General features: G+C 39.5%; 1 non-coding gene across 1 annotated transcript; it reads left to right on the top strand.

Annotated features, from left to right (window-relative positions):
• The first annotated feature begins 1,120 nt into the window (after positions 1 to 1,120).
• On the top strand, positions 1,121 to 1,224 carry LOC112101290. Its single transcript, XR_002907417.1, has one exon. It is a non-coding gene; the product is annotated as a small nucleolar RNA R71 (small nucleolar RNA).
• The last annotated feature ends 21,626 nt before the right edge of the window (positions 1,225 to 22,850 follow it).

Genomic DNA, 22,850 nt, shown 5'->3' with positions numbered 1-22,850 from the left:
AAACTTGGCATAAGATGGAACTTGCTTTATAGCATTAAGTAAAGGGATGTTAACACTTATCTGTTTGAAGATTTCAAGAATCTCACCTGTAGATTTTTCCTTTTTTCCTTTAGCTAACCTCTGAGGAAATGGAGCCTTGGGAACATATTCTTGTGGGTTGGTTTCTTCTTTCTCCTCCGGTGATGAGTCCTCAACATTCACAGGTACAATTTGATTTTCTTTTGTCGCCGGCATCTCCACTTTGTTGTCGACTTCTTTTCCTTTTCGCAAGGTCAGGACGACTTTGACTTCTCCATGCTGCTGTGGTGAACTGGTACTTGCTTCATGCACTCCTTTAGGGTTAGGCACTGGTTGACTTGGAAACTTGCCTTTCTCAACAGTCATTGCCAAGGTCTGAACTGAAGAAGCAAGTTGTCCCACCATTTTCTCGAGGCTTGAAACTGATTGGGCTTGTGAATTGAAGCCCGCTCTCAACTCATTTCGTAGTCCATCAATGGTGCGGTTCTATTGCTCAATCGTGGAGTGAGTAAGATTCTTAAGATTCTGGAATGAATCCTCCCATGGTCTGGGCTGAGTGTAGTTCTGGTTCTGATTGAATGGTCTAAATAGGGGCTGAGAGGCTTGAGGATTTTGAGGAATTGGTTGCATTGGTGGAGCTGGAGCTGCTGGTCCATTATGTTGGAGTCCTTGAGACCATGAAAAATTGGGGTGGTCTCTCCATCTAGGGTTATATGTGTTGGAGTATGGGTTGTAATTAGATGGTTTTCTCATTACACCTATGGCATTGGCTTGATCTGAGTATGAGTCATGGTCATATGGTTCTGTTGATTTAGTAGTCGATAATGATGCTATTTGTCGAGCAAGACCTTCAACCATCTCCTTGACTTCTTTGATTCCCGAAGTTGACTCGCCAATGTGAACCTCATTTACTCCCTTAATTCTTCTAGTATTCCTGAGTGATCGACTCCGTTGTTGGGAATTATCCGCTTGTCGCTGAAAGAATTCCCAAATCTCTTATGTACGTTTTGACATTAGCTCTCCTCCACTTGTTGCCATTAGCCATTCTTGCACATTCGGCAATAATCCCTCCAAAAAGTATTGGCATTGGTGTCATTTCTCATACCCATGATGTGGACACTTCAAGAGTAGCCCATTGAATCGCTCCCACGTTTCAAAAAACTGCTCGTCGTCTCTCTGGGTAAACTCCGAGATTTTCCTGCGAATAGCGTTGGTTTTATGCAATGGGAAATATTTATTCAAAAATTTCGTTATCATTTGTTCCCATGATGAAATGCTATTAGCAGGTAAAGTATTTAACCATGAACGAGCTCTATCTTTTAAAGAAAATGGGAATAATCTGAGTTTAACATCATCATCTGAAAAATTCTCATATTTAAAAGTTTGACAAATAGCATGAAAATCATTCAGATGATTATATGGGTCCTCATTTCTAAGCCATAGAATGTGGGGAGACAATTTAGCACACTAGGTTTTAGTTCAAAGCTCCTAGCAGCTACATTTGGGTATCTTATGCATGATGTGCTAAAATTTACTAAAGGACTGAAATAATCCTTAAATGGCCTCTCCTGTGGTGCTTGTAAATCCATTTTATTTTTAACGTGCCTGTGTGTGCAAAGTGTTTTTTCTAATTCAAGGTCTATAGGTTCAAGATTAGGTAATAATGACCTACAACCATGCATGCAAAACAAATAAAATAAAAATAAAGATGGGAACAAAACAAATAAAAATAAAGAAGAGGGAGAAATTACGATACTAACCTTATTGCGCTATTACAACCTTTCTATAAAAATACACAAAAACAAATACGTGAAATAAATTAACTAAAAATAAATTAATAAGATAAAAAAAATACAAAAAAAAATAAATTGAAAATTAAATTACAGAATTTTAAAGAAGAGAGAAAATAAAAAAAAATTCTTAGCTCAAAATGTAAATTCACTCTTTTTTGTTTTCTTTTTTTTTAATAAAAAAAAATTACAAGAAGACAATTAAAAGAAATTATTCACAAAAATTAATTCTATGAATTAAAATTACTTACCTCCCCGGCAACAGCGCCAAAAACTTGTTGTGCAAATTTTAATGTACTCGCAAGCGCACGAATCTATTGTAGTATAGATCAATGGTGACGAGTGTCGATCCCACAAGGAGGTGGATTTTAATTGTGTGTAGAATTAATTTTGTAAATGGGTGATTGGATTTGTGGTGGAAATGATTTGGAATATCCTAAAACTTAAATTAAAATGGCGAAAATAAATTCTAAAATTAGAATTGAAATGGCGAGAATAAATTGAAGAGAATTATATTGAAATGACGTACTTGGGTATCTGGATCCGTATCAACATGCATCATGGGCTAAATAATCCTTATTAATGCCAATTAAATCATGAGGGGGGAATCTACACCTCATGAACCACACTCTAATCAATATGGTGCTAAGGGCTTATCATGCCAAATAATAATAACCTTGTACTAGGGGGCCGGTGAAACCAAGGCGGTACTAGACAAGATTAGTATTATTTGTCGACGAGAAGTCAAAACATCCACAAAAATTAAAGGGGAAGAGAAAATAAATTTACCAAATTAAGCCCATGACACATGTTGAGACTTCACCGTCAACCCAAGCTTGAAAGAAAATTAGCTACTCATAATTGAACTAGGGGCAAAATGGGAATTTATTAAAATACGAAGAAAATACAAGATGGAGAGAGAATTACAGAAAATGGAGTCTAAAAATGGATTCAGAGATATCAAATTAGGGGGGGAGGCCCCCTTTTTATAGATACATTGAGTAAATTGTGGCCATCGGATTAAAAACAGTTTGGACTCTCAGGATTTCGCCACGTCATCAGTCAACAGTACGCGTGAACAGTACGCGGTTTGACCACGCGGGTGAACAGTAACACGGTTTGACCCGGGTGAACAGTGACCCGATTTGGTTGAAAATAATCCTGTGTAATGCATGTACCGTACGCGAGATTTTTGGTCCACTGATATGCTGCCACGTCATCAATCAACAGTGCATAAGAATTTTAGTCCAACAGGATCGTGATACCTCATCAGTCAATGCCACATCATCGATCCGTCTATGTGAACAATGCCGTGAACAGTAACGTATACAGTACCGTACATGTGAATAGTGCCATTTTTCCTTTTATGCTCCTCCTAAGGTTTTCGACCGTCCTGAGTTCAAAAATGATGTCTGTTTTGCCATCTGATCTCTCGTTTATTGTGAAATGACTACGATGCCCCTAAAATACATAAAATACTTAATTAAAATAAAACACACAGAATTAAATCAAAAGAAGGTTAAATTCATAAAAGTAAAGGTGTTAGTAAAACTTGTAGTGTAAAATGACGATTTTCTCCTTTATAAATATACATTTTCTAGCACTCAACACTTGACTCATCATGTATATGTTCATAAAAAATCGAAAGAGGAATTTTCTGGCGAAGTCTTGAATCGAGTGAGGTGATTGGAAAGTCATGTTGAATGGGAAAGACTTATGGGTGAGAGCTATTTTAAGGAGTGAACTAGCCATGGCAATGATCGGGAAGGAAATATGAGAAGTGATACAGGAGAACTGGGAAGGTTTTGGTTTTGGAGATCTGGATAGTAAGTCTAGGATGAGGTTATGATCACCTTTTATATGTTGGACATGGTAATCATATCTTGAAAACCATTCTTTAAGCTGAAGTAAGGTTTTTTCGGGAACAACCTTCTACTTAAAGTTCAAGATATTGGGAAAAGCTGAATTATCTAGTCTGATCAAGAATTTATGACCAATCAAATGGAATTCAAATTTCTTGATACCATTTTTCACGGCTAAGATTTCTTTGTAGACTGTGTGATAATGCTTTTGTGCATCAGGAAATTGTCCACTTGCATTGAAAAAGAAGCCCCCAGAGTGGAATGCTGACCACACAACTGCTGTCACTACCCTCAAGCAAATCGCGCAAAATCCACTTCCTTTAGAAACTCACACAGATTCCCAGCGAAATGTTGTGTCTAAACCCTTTATCTCTTCAGCAATAACCTCATCTGGCCACCTTGAACCACCAAAGCCTTTTGAATCAGTCCTTAACTAGTCCCAAGTGCCAGTCATCACCCCTCAAGCCGGGATACCGAAGAGATTGCCCTTATCCACCTTGCCATGGTCCTCACTGTAAGCATCCAAAGCTCTCCAAAACCTTTAAGGAGAATGAGAATGGCCCCCCATGACTCATCACTTGCGTCTGTTTGTAGGATTCTTTTGCCGTCTATAATTAGCTTTAGAGGTGGCGGATTCTGAGTAATCTACTTTAATTGCTTTACAGCATCTGTGTGGATATCTTACCAGGATGGTGGATTCTTTTTGAGAAGTGCAGACAACTTGCTTGTATGGTGATTGACATGTGGCAGGAAATCACGGATGTAATTGATGATTCCAAGAAATTGTTGGACTTATTTTTTGGTAAAGTTACTTTCGGGAAAGTGGGGTAACTCTTGTGCAATGTGGGGTCCAGGCTGATAATGGCCATCTTGGATTTTCACGCCAAGAAAGTCAACAGAGGTTGTTGCAATCGTACTTTGCTTGTCAGAGATCATAATTCCATGTGCTTGAATGATTTAGAAAAACTGTTGGAGTAACTTGGTAAAAGGGTATCAGAGCATCTTGGTACTATTTAAACTGGGTATCAAGCATAGCAAGGCGTGCTGTAACCGGTAATCCTTTTCTCCCGTGAAGGGTAAGGATTAATCTGATGCCTCCAAGATGGAGGTGAGTGTAGCCTTCTCTTTTCCAGTTGGAAAGCAACTCGGAGGGAATCTCCAGAGTGACATATTGCTCAGCAGAGGTGGCTTGAAGAGCACACTGATCCAGGCGGGAGGACTGGATATATTCTTTATGGTATCAGAGCTACCGTCCCTCTCATTTTTCTAAAGTGGTATAATTTATGTCTTTATTCTTGCCTTGATCTTTAGACTTCAGGCGCAGAGAGAACTTCTCATTCATGGCTTCCACTTCATCTTCCCCTCCTGTTACTCTCTCCTCTACTCTTTCTTTGCCTCGCTCTTGCACTTCTCATACCACCCATAAGATTGAAAACCTTGTAGAATACTCATATATCCCTGAATCAGCCCAAATCAGTGAGTCTTCCTATCCTCTTATTAGCCCTTATCAGTTGTACAAATGACCTAGCTCCTTTACTCGCAGTATCCGCACCCTTATCTCTACCAGACGCCCTCAACCTAAAGAATATATCCAGTCCTCCCGCCTGGATCAGTGTGCTCTTCAAGCCACCTCTGCTGAGCAATATGTCACTCTGGAGATTCCCTCCGAGTTGCTTTCCAACTGGAAAAGAGAAGGCTACACTCACCTCCATCTTGGAGGCATCAGATTAATCCTTACCCTTCACGGGAGAAAAGGATTACCGGTTACAGCACGCCTTGCTATGCTTGATACCCGGTTTAAACAGTACCAAGATGCTGTTATTGGCACTGTCCTCACAACTCTCCATGCCGGTAGTGTTTTACTCACCTTCTATCCCAACTTTAATCTTTCCCTTCAAGACCCCAATTTGCCCACAACATTGAAAGTCCAAGTTCAGATACAAGGTACTGAACAAATTTCTTCTGCCAAAATTGCCACCTTACACCACCAATTGGTCTATAGGCTTCAAAATCATGCCTTAGATTTACCCACTCCTGAACATCATTCTGATACTCTCATGGTCTTAGCTGAATCTGACCAGATCCCAACCATAATCCAGATCCCACGACAAATTCCCCGTCATGAGCTCATCAAGCTTATGCCTCTTGAATGGATCTCCAACTATGAACAATTCCATAACAATACAGCTCCAATTCAGACCTCTGAAAGCATGTTCGAAAGACGCCAAGATGGAACAGTCCGAATGACTTTTAAACCACCTCCAAGTGCTCCACAAGAGCCTCCTCGACTCTCCTTTACTTATTCTTCAATGATCACAGCTGTTCAGACAGCCCAAGAAGATTTGCCCATTACAGGGTTCAATTCTGAAGGTTACCCTGTTTATCCAGCCAAGCACAATGGTCATTTCCTATGGGATGTCCCTGGTTCGGGCATGTGTGACCCAAATTGTCCCTGCTGGGATGATTGGGAAGAAGATGATGATTATGTCACCACCAGGAAAAAGAAACCCAAAAAAAAAAACCTCCACTTTCTTGCCACCATTATGATCCCAAACCACCACAAGATCCTCCACCTCCATCAGGTCTGATACCATAAAGTACGTGACTTGTTATCCGACAGTGCAGACCAGACTAGTGCCTATTCAGGATCACCTCTGGAATTTACGTCGTCGGTTTCCCGTCGATATACTCAGATGGAGAACCAAAAAACCTTTTAAAACATTTTCTTTCTCGGGCTATATAACCCAAAACAGACTTTCCTTTGGTCTAGAACAGGGTACCAAACCAGATAAGAAATTATCAAAAGGTTTTCTGATGCACAGGATCCTTGCTAGAAGGCAAGTGCAGAGCATACTTCCTTAAGTTTCAAAATGAACAAATTTAATCTTTATTCATTTTCTTTTCCTTAGGGCTTCATTTGCAGAGAGAGAGAAGAGAAGTTTAGAAATTCATGGTTGAAAACACACGAGAGTTTATTGCTTTTTCAAGCTTCTATATTACAAGAGAATAGAGATCTCCTTATATAGGGGGAGGCTCAGGAAGATAGGACAGGATCCCTATCTTTTACAAAAGAAAAAGTAAAAGTTACATCATGACACACCTTTAATTATTACAAAGAGACAAAGTGCTTTAATAATTAAAGGATGACGTTGACAAAAGCAAAAGCAAAAGCAAAGTACAATAATTATACAAGACAAAATCATAAAGTAAAACACAATTATTACAACAAGACAAATGACTTTATGGAGATGAGAGATTCAGGTAGTCATTGTCAAATGAGCTGTCCGTTGCATCTGGGTCCGTATGCTTTGGGAAAAAGGTTTTGGAGAGCTTTGGATGCTTACAGGAGGGACCACGGCATGGTGGACGAGGGCAATTATAGTCTCTGGGAGTACACTTTGGAGTATACTGAGGGGAAGTTTGGGTGGCTTTGTCAACTTTGGTAGGTTGAGTTGGTGGTGCTGGTTGGAAGGAGGGTCCTGGTTGAGAGGGTCCGAGTTCATCCATTGTCGGTTGGGGAAACTAGTGGAGGTGTTGACTTAGAGGGAGAAATGCATCCCATGGGTCTTGGGAATCTTGGAACAGGAAGTTAGTGTAGTCTGGTTTTTCTTCCTTGATAATAATACCTGTGGACTTTGGTTTGGATATGGCGGATGGAGTAGGAATCATGATGAGGTCATGTTGAGGGCCTAAGGAGGTGTGGAAGATGTCTTTGTGTGGCGGAGTTTGGTGGTTTAACTGACAAAGGTAGTTGTGCAAGGTGGATTGGATTTCATTTTCAATGACAGCGAGATGTGGTGCAGTAAACCATTCATATACCTGGTCTTGAGTCCAAAAGAGTTTTGTATCTAGATGTTGGAAGTATGGCCTGTGAATGATAAAGACTGATGTGAACATTTGGGCTTCTGAAGCAGGCATACGTTCAAGGTTGTAAATTTCTGACAGTTGTTGGAGCTTCTTTCTCCACCATGGTATTGGGGAGAACCATTCAAGTAATGTCCAGGTAAGAAAGGTGGCTTTGTCTTGGTCAAGGAGGTGTTCCAATGTGGGAGTGATTGGTAGGATTAACTTAGTGGCATAAAGAACTGTTAGGCACCAGATGTACCATAACACATCTTCAGTGGTTTCTCTGGATGGATCAAGGGTTAGACTTGTAAGGAACAGATTTTCTGGGTGGAAGGTGGAAAAGGGAAAGGGTTCGGTGACAAGGTAGGTTTTCATGAAGAAACGAAAAAGAGCTTTCTTTGCAAATTCTTGGATGGCAAAGACAGAGGAGAAGTTTTTGTTAAAGGGAAAAGCTTTTTTGGTGAGAGCTTCTGGGGGTAGAGATGTAGCCATGGAGATGATCGGAAAGTGATATGTAGTGGAAAACAGGGTTAGGGGTTTCTCTGGTTTTGAGAGTCTGGAGAGCAAATCAGGGATGAGGTTCTAGGATCCCTTTATATGCTTGACCGAAAAGTCATATTTAGCAAACCAATCTTTTAATCTGAGTAACATTTTTTCGGGAACAGTTTTACCTTTGAAATTGAGAATATTGGGGAAGGCTGAACTGTCCATTCCGATGAGAAAGTGGTGTCCGATCAAATGATACTCAAACTTTTTGATGCCATTCTTTACCGCTAAAATTTCTTTGAACACGCTATGATAATGCTTCTGTGTGTCAGAAAATTGTCCACTAGCGTAAGCGATAAAGTGTTCTTTTCCATTGATGTCTTCAAGGAGGATGGCACCCCATGAGTCATCACTGGCGTCTGTCTGTAATATGCGCGTGCCATCTGCAATCAACTTTAAAGGAGGCGGATTTTGCGCGATCTGTTTGAGAGTAGTGACAGCTCGTGTGTGGTCAGCATTCCACTCAGGAGGCTTCTTTTTCAATAAAGCCGAGAGGTGATGAGTGTAGCGATCCACATGTGGGATGAAGTCTCTGATGTAATTGATGATGCCGAGAAACTGTTGAACTTGCCTTTTGGAAAGTTGCTGATCTGGAAAGTGAAGCAATTCTTGAGCAATGTGATTTCCAGGCTGGTAGTGGCCATCTTTGATGATCATACCAAGGAATTAATATTGTCGGTAGCAATGGTGCTTTTCTTGGCTGATAACATAATCCCATGACTTTGGATAATATCATAGAACTGAGTTAACAGCTGGCGATGTTCATCATGTGATCCTGAAAAAAGCAAGATATCATCAATGTAAATTAATGCATGATGCAGAATTGGCTGAAAGATTTTGACCATGGATTTTTGAAAAATGGATGGGGCTATTTTGAGGCCGAAAGGAAGGACGGTCCACTGAAAATGGGTATTTGGGATACAAAAGGTAGTTTTGTACCGTTCAGAGGGTTCAATGCCTAATTGCCAGAAACCTGATTTTAAATCGAATTTTGAAAAGATCTGGGCATTTTTTAGAAAAGTAAACATTCTTTGTCGACGGGGTAAAGGAAACTTGTCATCTTGTAAAAACAGGTTTAATGGCTGGTAGTCAATGACGAGGCGTTTCTTTCCTCGAACAATCTCAGAATGTTTTTCAACATAAAAGGCTTGGCAAGCCCATTGAGAATTTGTAGGTTCGATAAGGCCTTGGGCTAACAATTGGGAACATTCCTGTTGGGCTAGGAGTAAGTCAGAAGGACTCATTCCTAGATGGGTAGCTTTGGTCGGGTTAATATCTTCATTTAGTTTGAACGGTAACCTAATGAAGAAAGACTCGTTTTTCCACAATGGAGTTAAATGGGTGAACTCAATATGGGACTCTGGACAGAAGCTCAGAAGTTTGGTTGAAATATCCTGGTAGGATGGAGGAGTGTCAGACAGATTGTGGAGCTTCAGAATATTTGTGAATGGTTTGAACATGGACTTGACTCGGATTCCAGTGGGAATGATCTGGAGGTGTTTGAGCTGGTGAAGGATGTCAAAACCTAACAAGATGTCCTTATTAGGAAGAATTGAACCGATAACGTTGGTCCAAATGACACAATTGGGGAAAATTTGAATACCAATGGGCTTTTTGGTAATCAAAGAAGTGGTGAAGAGTTTACCATTGACAGCTTTGAAATGTTCTTCAGATTTTATCCAGTGGTCTGGTGGGAGAATATGGGGGTTTAACATACTGCGCTGGGCACCAGTGTCGATGAGACCAATTGCTGGAATGGGCCTTTGGAATTTTGAGGGTAAAATCTGGAGTTTGATGGAAGGTATAGGGACAGTAGTGTCAAGGGATAGTAACTGTTGGTGGAAAATGACTTGGGATTGATCACTGTCTGAGTCATCAGAGGAATTTTGTAGGGCGAACACAGTTTCATCATTGGGTTCATCTTGCTCAGAGAAATAGAATTCTAGTTCATCCTGTTCTGGAGAATAATCTGTAGTGGCTTGGAGATGCTCAACTAACCGAATAGATTTTTCTCGCTTGTTGGGACAATCTTTGGCATAATGACCTTTTCTTTTGCAGATAAAACATCTGCTTGATTTTTGTCTTTTGAAATCTCTGGAAGAGGATGACTTCTTTCTGAAGAATCTGTAAGGCTTTCTGGATCGGCGAGGTCTGGATGAAAATTCTGGATTTATGAATTTCTTAAAATGCCTTTTCTTTTTAGGACTGCAATCACAATCCTTTTTCTTTTTGCATTTGATCTGCAAATAAGGCTTTTTGCAAGCACTCCGAAATGGCTCTGTGTCTTTCAACAGTTCTTTGAAAAACTGCTTCTGCTCACAAAGTTTGTCAAGAAAAGTTTTGGAAAGCTGGAAAATTTTGCCAAGAGAGATGTTGTCAAGGGAAAGATTGGATGCTGTGAGTTGTCGCTGTATATCTGGTTGGAGTTCATCTGGAAGGGAAGCCAGAAATACATGCTTTAATGTTGGCTCATTAAATCCATTAAGCTTATAGAACAGCAGGGACATGCGTTTGTAATGGAAATCAAGATCCTTAGCATTAAGGGAACAGTATTTCATATTGAGATAGTCTCGTCGGGCAGCTTCAAAGACTGCAGAGGGGTCTCCAAGGAATTGATCATGGAGAACCGCAAGGGCACTTAAGACTTCTGGTAGATCAACAAACTGTAATTGGCGATATCAGCCTAAAGAATCAAACTAATCTCTTAGAGCACCCGTAAAACGAGTAGCAAATTCTCTAAGGACTGATTGGGTTGTGGCTCCTGGACGTAGCATTTGGAGGTCAATCCAGGCAGACATTTCATTAAGGCGATCACGCCATTTATGAGATGGAAGATCATCAAATGTGAACCAGGGACCATTCGATGATTTTTGACTGGTGGAACCGGTCTGGGTTTGAGCTGGAGGAGGTTGATTTGTGGCTGAAGATTCAGGCATTTCTTCCTCAACTTCGGAGGGAATATCAACATATGGTTCTGTATGAGAGGTTTGGCCTTGAGGAGGTTGATCAGGTTGGGCCATCAAGATTCTGGTAATATCAGCGTAGGACTTTTCAGAATCACTAGTGGATACTGAAGATTCTATGTCAGTCTCAGTATGGCTATCAGAAACAACTAGATTGGAATCATAAGTTTGGTCATTTGTGGTAGAAGAGTGGGCAACTGTATGAGCACTAAACTGGTGCATGGGTTGTTTATCCTTGGATTGAGAAGATGGTTGGGATTCAGTTGGTGGTGGAGGTACTGGTGACAATGCTGGAGTAGGACCAGGAGAATGTTGGCCAAGGATGGTAATGGATGAAGGATGGAATGTGACGGGTCGTGGTTGAGGTTTAGGTGGTGGCGGTAATGGATGATCCCGAAAAAGAGTATGAGTCATGCCAAATAACTTGGAAGGATCATATTGTCTGATGGGGGAAAGCATTGAGGCAAAAGGGTGGTAAGTTGGGCCAATGGAAGGAATAGGAGGTGATGTGGTAAAAAGGGTAGGTCGCTGTTTTTCAGATTCAATCTGGTCAAGCTCAGCTTTTAAACGTCTGATTTCTCGTTCCTTTTGGTCAAATTCTGGGCCATAATAGCGTTGGGCAAGCATAGCTCGTAACTCATAATCGAGTTGAGCAATTCTGGACTGGAGATTTTGGTGGATTTGCTGCATCTGTGCAGAGATGGAGTCAACTTTTGTCTCAAGTTGTTCAGTTCGTAAACTGATTTTCTCAACTTTGGAATTGATATTGACCAAAGTATCATTCTGTGCTCTGGCATTTTGGGTTTGCCAGTTGAGGACTGATTCAAAAGGTTTGGGAGGTTCTAGGTGGCCAGATGAGGTAATTGGTGAAGGGACAAAGGGTTTGGACATGACATTTCATTGGGAATCTGTGTGAGTGTCTAAAGAAGGAAAAGAAGAAGAATAGTCGGATGAAGTAGATGAGAACATCATACAAGCCAGTGGTGGTGTGGGATTTGAGATTGGTGATGGAATCTCAGATTTGCAATGCTTTGCAATCCATTTGAGTTCTTTTTGGTAAAAGGGTAATGGAGCTGATGGAGCTCATCATGAGTACCTGAAAAAAGAAGCAAATCACAAATGTAAACAAGGGCATGGTGGAGGATTGGCTGAAAGATAGTGGTCATGGCCTTTTGAAAAATGGAAGGGGCAATTTTGAAGCCAAAAGGAAAGACTGTCCATTGGTAATGGGCATTTGGAATACAAAAAATAGTTTGTATCGTTCTAAAGGGTGAATGCCATGTTGCCAAAAACCGAACTTCAAGTCGAATTTTGAAAAAATTCAAGCATTTTTGAGGTGGAAAAAAAGGGTGTGTCTGTTGGGTAATAGAAATTTCTGATCTTGGAGAAAATTATTGAGTGGCTGATAGTCAATGACTAATCGTTTTTTGCCATGAAGAATTTCAGACCTTTTTTCAACATAGAAAGCTTAACAAGCCCATTGAGAATTTGTGGGCTCAATGAGGCCTTGTTTTAGCAATTGGGCACATTCTTGCTGGGCCAAAATAAGATCTTGTGGGGTCATTCCTGTATGGGTAGCTTTGGGTTGCTGTCTTCATTTAGTTTGAAAGGTAAGGATACGAAGAACTTTGGGTTTTTCCACAACGGGTTTGGATGGGTAAAAAGGCTATGGTTTTCAGGACAAAATTTTTGGATTTGATCTGTAATGGCCTGGTATGTGGGTGGTGAATGGGCTAAAGAATAGATCTTTTAAAGTGCTGGTGAATGGTTTAATCATGGATTTGTAACGAAGACTAGAGGAAGTAATCTGGACATTTTTTGCCTGATGTAGGATGTAAAAACCTACAAGGAGATCTTTGTTTGGCAAAGCTGAACCAATTAGTTTTATCCAAACAACACAATTAGGAAATAACCGAATTCCTATTAGATGTTTAGTAACTAATTTAGTTGTAAAGATCTTTCCATCAGCTACTTTGAAGTGTTCTTCCTGAGTTTTCCAATACTCAGTAGGAAGAATAGCAGGATTAAGCATGCTATTTAGGAAGAATACCAGTATCGAGAAAACCAATGGTTGTGGTGGGTTTCTGGTATCTGGAAGGGACAATTTGGATTTTGACAGAAGGTATGGGTATGGTATGGTCATGGATTAGGATGGAGGAAGGTTGGACTGTATAGACGGGTTCAAAATCAGAACTGTCTAAATCACTAGATTCTGCTGGTAAGGCAAAAGACTGTATCATCATTTGGCTCTTCTTGTTCAGAAAACAAGTATTCAACTTGGTCTGTGATTGGAGAAAATTCTGTAGTGGATTCCAGGTGTTGGATAAGCTTTACTTCCTTATGAGGTTTGAGAAGGCAGCCTTTCTTTTGGCAAATGAAATATCTATTGTTCTTCTTGTTAAGAAAATCTTTGGAGCGGGATTGCCTTTTCCTGAAAAAGTGAAATTGTTTAGTACGTCGTTTCCGGGATGGAAATGAGGATATGAATTTTCGGAAATGAGACTTTTTCTTTTATGAACAGTCGTACTTTTTTGGATCTTTGCACTTGATAGCCAAGTAAGACTTTTTGCAAGCAGATCTGAAAGGCTCTTTGTCTTTGATAAGTTCCTGGAAGAATTTCTCTTGTTCACACAATTTGTCAAGACATCCTATAGCAATCTGGAATAATTTTCCCAATGATAATGTGTCAATGCTGAGCTTGTGAGCAGCCAACTGACACTAGATCTCTGGTTGTAATTCTTCTGGAAGAGATGCCAGAAATACATGTCTGAGTGTAGCATCATTGAATCCATTTAGCTTATAATAAAGCAAAGACATCCGCTTGTAATGGTAATAAAGATCTTTTGTGTTGAGAGAACAACATTTCATGTTGAGATAATCACATCTTGCAATTTCAAAAGTAGCACTTGGTTCTCCAATAAATTGATCATGGAGAAGGGCTAAAGCCTGAGAAACATCCGGAATATGAATGAACTGAAGTTGTCTATATTGGCCAAGACTGTCAAACCAATCTCAAAGAGAACCCGTAAACCGAGTACTGAATTCTCGTAGAACAGATTGGGTTGTTACATCTGGAGTTAATATTTGGAGATCAATCCAAGTAGACAACTCTTGTAATCTTTCTCTCTATTTTGTTGGAGGGATATCATCAAAAGTAAACCATGGACCATTTGAAGGTTTGTAGACTTTTAGTGGAGGTGGAATGGACTGAGAAGATTCACCAGTTTCGTGATTTTCTTCATAAGTATCAACAGTTTCAGTGCGTGGGCCAGTGTCAGTGGCACCAGACTGTTCAGTAGGTTCTGCCATGAGAAGTTTGGAAAAATCAGCTAGATTTAAATCAGAAGTGTCTAAGTCAGATAAATCAGATGACTCAATGGATGATGAATCTGATTATGAAGGGGAATTTTCATTAGAAGAAGAATCTAGAGATTGAGAATGAGAGATTTGGTGAGCTGAGTACTGGTACATGGCTGTTTTTCTAAGGAAACGGAGGTTTGGATTGGCGGTGGTTGGGTAGATTCAGGTAAAGAAGTTGGTGATGGTTCAAATCGGGATGTTTGAGGATTTTGCTGAGGAATGGATTTTTAAATTGGAACTGGTTTTGGGGTTTTTTTTTGGTTTTAACTGAGGTCGTGGATGTGGAGAGAACAAAGTTTGGAAGGATCATATGTTCGAGAAGAAGTTGATGGTAGGAAATGATGATAAGTAGGATTAATTACTGGTAAAGGAGCAGAGCTCGTAAAAAGGGTAGGCTGGACTTTTTCTGAATCAATTATTGCAATTTCAGCTTTCAATGCTCTTATCTCAGCTTTTTTTTTTTTAATCAAAATTAGAACTATAGACATGTTGAGCAAGCATAGCCCGAAGTTCAGAGTCAAGTTGAGTAACTCTGTCATGAAGACTTTGATAAATCTGGTTTAACTTATCTGAAATGGTATCAACCTTTTTCTCAACCTGGTTGGTTTTGTGAGTAATGTTGTCTACCTTATGATGCAAGGTAGTGATTGCTTGGTTTTGCGCAATAGTATTTTGGGTTTGCCAGTTTAATACTGCTTCAAAAGAACGAGGTTCTTCTAAATGGCCGGCAGGAGTTACTGCAGATGGAACAAATGGTTTGGAGACGAAACTCTTTTGTTGGTCAATTTGTTTTTCTAAAGGTGGGAACTGAGCTTGGTATTCTGTAGATGTTGATGGGAAAAACATCAGACAAGACTATATGTGAGGAGTGGGATTACCATGGGTGGTCTCATGGGTTGATTGCATTCTGCAATTGAGCAAAGCGGGTTCATGTTTACGGATCCAAGCAAGACCTTTGTCATAGATGGGTAAAGGTCCTTGAGAATCAGGCTCAGGTGGATCTCTAGGATGAGCAACATGGTATTGACAAGCTGGATAAATAATCTTTTTAGACTTGCGCTTGCGTCTTTTGGGTTCGTCATCCTCATCTTCCATGTCTTCCCAACAAGGGCATCCGGCATCACAGTTGCCAGAGGCTGGGACATCCCATAAGAAATGTTCGTGAAGTTTTGTTGGGTATATGGGAAAACCGTGTTCATTAAAGGCTTGAATGGGTAGGTTTTCTTGTTCTGTATGTACAGAAGTGATCATTGAAGAATATGTAAAAGATAATCTGGGTGGTTCTGAAGACGAACTGGGTGGTGGTTTGAAAGTAAGACGAACAGTTCAATCAGAATTTTTCTAAAAATGACTTTCAGAAGATTGTATGGGTTCAGAATTTTGATGAAATTATTCATAATTAGACAACCATTTTAAAGGCATGAGTTTGATTAATTTTTGTCAATGAATTTGCCTTAGAATTTCAATAATGGTTGGGATCTCTTCAGGTTCTGCAAGAATCATAAGAGCTTCTGAATTTGCAGTTTGTGGAGTTGGCAAATCCAAAGCATGATTTTGCAGACGATAAACAAGTTGATGGTGTAGGGTAGCTATTTTAGCTGAGCTGATTTGTTCAGCTCCTTGTAGCTGGATCTGAACTTTTAAGGTGGTGGCAAGATTGGAATCAAGAAGTGAAAGATTAAAATTAGGATAAAAGGTAAGCAAAGCACTTATGGCATGGAGTGTAGTGAGAACTGTGCCAATGATGGCATGCTGATATTGCTTAAACCTGGTGTCAAGTAAAGCAATTCTGGCCGTGACAGGTAAGCCTTTTCTCCCATGAAGAGTGAGAATAAGGCGAACACCTCCAAGGTGAAGATGTGTATAGCCTTCATGTTTCCACGTAGCTTGCAAAGCACACTAATCAAGTCAGGACGACTGGATGTATTCTGTAAGATGAGGTCGTTTGGTGGAAATCAAGGTTTTGATACTTCTGGTGAAAGAAGGTTTTTTTATACAAGTGATATGGACTGACATAGGAGTATTCAACAAGATTTTCTATTTTACTGGCTGTTTACTTAGTTCAGGATTTAGGAAGAGATAGAGTAGATGAAAGAGTAACTAGAGAAGATGACGAAGTAGGAGTAGTTGAGGATGATGATGAAGCCATGGGATTAAGAAATTCTATTCTTTAATGCTTTGATTCCTAAGTCATTGAACTCTTATAATCTATACCAATATCGGAGAATGTTGCATATGGCTATGATTCTCAAGCACCTTTACCCATCTATGACAAAGGTCTTGCTTGGATCCGAAAACATGAACCCGCTTTGGTCAATTGCAGAATGCAATCAACCCATGAGACCACCCATGTTAATCCCACTCCTCACATACAGTCTTGTCTTATGTTTTTCCCATTAACATCTACAGAATACCAAGCCCAGTTCCCACCTTTGGAAAAACAAACTGACCAACAAATGAGTTTTATCTCCAAACCATTTTTCCCATCTGCAGTAACCCTTGCTGGCCATTTAGAAGAACCTCGTTCTTTTGAAGCAGTATTAAACTGGCAAACCCAAAATGTTGTTGCACAGAACCAAGCAATCACTACCTTGCATCATAAGGTAGACAACATTACTCACAAAACCAACCAGGTTGAGAAAAAGGTTGATACCATCTCAGATAAGTTAAATCAGATTTATCAAAATCTTCATGACAGAGTTACTCAACTTGACTCTGAACTTTGAACTATGCTTGCTCAACGTGTCTATAGTCCTGATTTTGATAAAAAAAAAAAAAAAAAAAGAAGAAGCTGAGATAAGAGCTTTGAAAGCTGAAATTGCCATAATTGATTCAAAAAAAGTCTAGCCTACCCTTTTTACGAGTTCTGCTCCTTTACCAGTAATTAATCCTATCTATCATCCTTTCCTACCATCAACTTCTTCCCGAACATATGATTCTTCTAAACTTTTTAGTATGACCCATACTTTGTTCCCTCCACATCCACGACCTCAGTCAAAACCAAAGAAAACCCCAAAACTAGTTCCAGTTCAAAAATCTATTCCTCAGCAAAATCCTCAAACATCCCGATTTAAACCATCACCCTCTCTATCACCAACTTCTTTGCCTGAATCTACCCAACCACCGCCAATCCAAACCTTTGTTTCATTAGAAAAACAACCCATGTACCAATACTCTGCTCACCAAATCTCTCATTCTCAATCTCTAGATTCTTCTTCTAATGAAAATTCCCCTTCACAATCAGATTTATCATCCATTGAGTCATCTGATTTGTCAAACTCATACACTTCTAATTCAAATCTAGCTGATATTTCCAAACTCCTCATGGCAGAACCAAACTGACACTGGCCCACGCATGGAAACTATTGATACTGATGAAGAAAATCACGAAACTGGTGAATCTTCTTAGTCCATTCCACCTCCACCAAAAGTCTCCAAACCTTCAAATGGTCCATGGTTTACTTTTGATGAAATCCCTCCAATAAAATGGAGAGAAAGATTACAAGAGTTGTCTGCTTGGATTGATCTCTAAATGTTAGCTCCAGATGCCACAACCCAATCTGTTCTACGAGAATTTAGTACTTGATTTACGAGTTCTCTTCAAGATTGGTTTGACAGTCTTGGCCAATATAGACAACTTCAGTTCATTTAGATTCTCGATGTCTCTTGGGCTTTAACCCTTCTCCATGATCAATTTATTGGAGAACCAAGTGCTACTTTTGAAGCTGCAAGATGTGATTATCTCAACATGAAATGTTGTTCTCTCAACACAAAAGATCTTCATTACCACTACAAGCGGATGTCTTTGCTTTATTATAAGCTAAATGGATTGAATGATGCTACACTCATAAATGTATTTCTGGCATCTTTTCTAGAAGAATTACAACCAGAGATCCAGCGTCAGTTAGCTGCTCACAAGCTCAACATTGACACATTATCATTGGGAAAATTATTCCAGATTGCTATGGGATGTCTTGACAAATTGTGTGAACAAAAGAAATTCTTCCAGGAACTTATCAAAGACAAAGAGCCTTTCAGATCTGCTTGCAGAAAGCCTTGCTTGGCTATCAAGTGCAAAGATCCAAAAAAGTGTGACTGTTCATCAAAGAAAAGTCTCATTTCCAGAAATTCAGATCCTCATTTCCATCCCAGAAACGACGTACTTAACAATTTTGCTTTTTTAGGAAAAGGCAATCCCACTCCAAAGATTTTCCTAACAGGAAGAACAATAGATGTTTCATTTGCAAAAAGAAAGGTCATTTTGCGAAAGACTGCCCTGTCAAACCTCATAAGGCATAGGTGGTATCATTAGTAATGTCAAATAATATTATTTGATTTCCTATAAGAAGAATACACAAATATGGAAACATTTTCATCTTCATTTTCAACTCGTTCATCGTCTTCATCTCATATGTCCATTTCCTCTACCCTATCTCTTCCAAAATCATGTTCAAAACACATAGCCTCCAAAATTGAAAATCTTATTGAATATTCCTATATTCCTAAGTCTGCCCAAATCAATGAATCTCAGTTTCCCATCATGAGCCCTTACAATCTATACAAACAAAAAAATGCTTTCACCAGAAGTATCCGCACCTTGATCTCCACTAAAAGACCACTCCCAAAAGAATACATCTAGTCTTCTAGACTAGATCAGTGTGCTTTACAAGCCTTTCAAAGTGAGCAGTATGTCACTTTGGAAATACCCCCAGATCTCGTAGCAAACTGGAAACGAGAGGGGTATACACATCTCCATCTTAGTGGTGTTATATTGATTCTGACCCTCCATGGCAGAAAAGGCTTACCTGTTACAGCCAGAATTGCTCTCCTAGACATTAGATTCAAACAGTACCAACATGCTGTTGTAGGAACCGTCCTAACCACACTTCGTGCTGGCAGTGTCTTGTTAACCTTTTACCCAAATTTCAACCTCTCTCTTGAGGATCCCAACCTTCCCACGACCCTTAAGGTCCAAATCCAGCTCCAAAGAGCAGAACAAACACCCACATCAAAAATAGCAACTCTCCATCACCAAATAGTGTATCGATTACAGAATCATGCACTAGATCTTCCCACACCACACACTACATCCGATGCCTTAATGATACTAGCAGACACATACACAATTCCAACCATCATCCAAATTCTCAAACAAATCCAGAAACAAGAATTGCTCAAACTTATGCCTCTTGAATGGTTAACCAACTATGAACATTTCCACCAAAACTCTGAACTAATTCAAATAACAGAAGCCACGTTTGAAAGATGACAAAATGGTCAAGTTAAACTATCTTTTCAAACACCTGAAACCAAGCCTATTTCAGACACTTCACAGCTTTCTTACACGACTATGGTTACAGTAGTTCAAACTGGTCAAGAAAAGAAACTTCCCATTCATGGTTTCTCATCAGAAGGGTATCCAGTATATCCTGACAAAATCAATGGTTATTTTCTATGGAATGTTCCTAAAGCCCATATGTGCAATCCAGATTGTCCTTGCTTGGACGACACGGATGTTGATGACGAACTGGAAGTTATGAGGAGAAAGAAAAAGAAAAAGAAAAAACCTTCTCATCCAAAAACATCTTGCAAATCCTTTCCTCTACAACCTCCACCAGATCCCAAACCTCCTATTCACTAAATAAGATCATGCCTAATGTTTTCAAGTCAATCTTATAAGGAATCATTTCCTCAGCTTGAAAAACAGACAAACACACAAACCAGAGTTATCTCAAAACCTTTTGTCCAATCCCCATTACAGCCTCTGGGCAACCTGAAGAGCCAAAACAGTATGAAGCTGTTTTAAACTGGCAAACCAAAAATGCTAATGCTCAGAATCAAACTCTTCAACAACTTGGTAAGAAAATTGATCGAGTTGCCAGTCAAGTCTCTCAGACTGAAACTAAAGTTGATTTAATCAGCAATCGTCTTGATCAAATGTATATCCATCTACAAGATCGTATCTCTGGGTTAGATACCGATCTTAGACGAATGATCAACAACCACATCTAGGGTCCAGAGTTAAATAAAAAAGAAGCAGAGATCAGAAAGGTCAAAGTTGAATTGGCAAGAATTGATACTGAAAAGGCTCGTCCATCACTTTTTACTCAAACAAAAACCACACCAGTACCCCCTCTAGTGTTTAAAACTTATGCACCTTTCTACACACCATCCAGACCTCAACAACCTGTTTACAACCAGTTCTTTGGATTCTCACATCTTCAACCAACTCTTCAACCAAAGCCATCTTCACCTAAAAAATCAAAATCCAAAGTCAAGATCTTAGAACCAAAGTCAAAGGCCACTTCATCTTCATCTGTTCCTTCGGTACCACCAAAAGATTCACCAAAAGCCACTCCTGAACCCCCCAAAAAAGACAAAGGCCCAATGGATCAGTATCATTATCATACTGTCCAAAACACATCTTCTGACTCCTCTGAGCCTGAAACAGTCTATGAGTCAAACCCATCAGAGTCCAACCCGTCTTCCTCTTCCTCATCCACAAACTCAGTCGGTACCTCCACTGACTCTGAATCTGAATATGCTGACATTACAAGTATATTAATGGCCACCAAAACTGAAGATCCAAGCACTTCAACTGCCACACCTACTGTTGAAGACAGTTCTTCTGATGCTGAAAATAAAGCATCTCCAACAGAACCAGAGCCATCAATGCCACCACTAGTTCCTGACCACTCCACAAAGCCATCTTCAGCATCTTGGTTCACATTTGATGACATTCCCCGTCATAAATGGCCTACTCGACTTCAAGAATTTGCCACATGGATTGATCTCCAAGGAACAAAACCTAATGCTCAACCTCAAGCTGTTCTCCGTGAATTCATGGCCTGATCTATGGGTTCTTTACGTGATTGGCTAGAAAGCTTGGGAGAATACCGTCAGCTCTAATTCATGCAATCTCCAATTGGCCCAGCACTCAATATTATCCATGAACAATTCATCGGTGAAAAAACTGCTTCAACTGATGCAGACTGAAAAGAGTATCATCAGATGAAGTGCTGCTCGCTCAAAAGACATCTTTTGGAATCTCATTACAAAAGGATGAGTATTCTTTTTTATAAGCTAAATGGGTTCAATGAGCCATCTCTCAAACATGTCTTCATAGCCTCACTTCCTTCTGAGTTACAACCTGATCTCCAAAGAAAACTCACAGCCACTAATCTCAGCATAGTTGATATCTCTCTGGGAAATATTTTTCAAATGGCAATGCTATGTCTCGACAAGATCTGTGAGCAAAAAGAATTTTTTAAAGATCTCATGGAAGACAAAAAATCCTTTTCTGAAGCTTGTAAAAAACCCTATCTCAGGATAGAGTGCAAAGATGAAAAGAAGTGTATTTGTCCAACCAGAAAGAAGAAACATTTCCAGAAACACTTCCATAGAAAATCATCCTCCAAAAAACCTCTCCGATATTTCAGAAAAAAGGATGCTTCCCAGTACAGAAAGAAAAAGCACAACTGTTGTTTCATTTGCAAGAAATGCGGTCACTTTGCTCGAAACTGTCCTTACAAGTCTGCCAAAGCTGTTTGTCTCATACATCATCTTCAACATTCTTCGCTATTATCTGAGAATGAAGATGTTGAATCAAATTTTTTAGAATAGTCAGAACAAGATGATCAGACTGCCTTCATTATCGCAGAATCTTCTGATTCTGATGATATTTCAGTCATCTCTACAGCTCAAACTGTCAACCATGTTTCAGCCATTCCTAGACCTTCTTTAAAAATGTCAATCCTTCCTTCCAAATTTCATAAACCTGTTCCTGTCATCGGGTTTATTGACACTGGTGCAGATACCAGTATGATTGATCCTTCTATCATTCCCTCTAATTGTTGGGAAAAACACTTGAAACTTTTCTGAGCAGTTAATAGAGAAACTTTTGAAACTACATTGATTATCAAAAAACCCATTAGTATTCAATTATTTCCTAATTGCATAATTTGGAAAAAGATTATAGCATCCAAACTCCCAGATAAAGACTTACTCATAGGTTTTGACATTCTTCATTTGGTTAAAAACCTATTCCTCACCAGTTCTGGAGTTCGGTACAAACAAATGTTCTTGCCTTATATAGATACATTACATCTGTATACACTTTTAGAAACATCATCTCCATACAGTCATATTTCACAAAAGTTCCTAGAGTTTTGTCCAGAAAACCATTCACAGTTCCACCATCCTTCACCTCTTTGGAAAAATGAACAATTCTTCATCCTTTTAAACTCAACGAATACATAAATTCCACAAAAGCATCACACCCGGGTATGTCTCCTTCCGACCTCTTACTTGCTAAGCAAGAATGTTCTCAGTTGCTTTAGCAAGGTCGTATTGAACATATTGATTCAGATTGGGCTTGTCAAGCCTTTTATGTTGAAAAATGATCTGAATTAGTTCGTGGTAAAAAGAGGTTAGTTATTGATTACCAGCCACTTAATTCTTTCCTT

This window comes from Citrus clementina, unplaced genomic scaffold (assembly GCF_000493195.1).
Source record: "Citrus clementina cultivar Clemenules unplaced genomic scaffold, Citrus_clementina_v1.0 scaffold_2, whole genome shotgun sequence".
In the NCBI taxonomy this organism is placed as follows: Eukaryota; Viridiplantae; Streptophyta; class Magnoliopsida; order Sapindales; family Rutaceae; genus Citrus; species Citrus x clementina.
The sequence above is the reverse complement of the archived record's forward strand: the minus strand, read 5'-3'. Positions and strand labels throughout refer to the sequence as shown.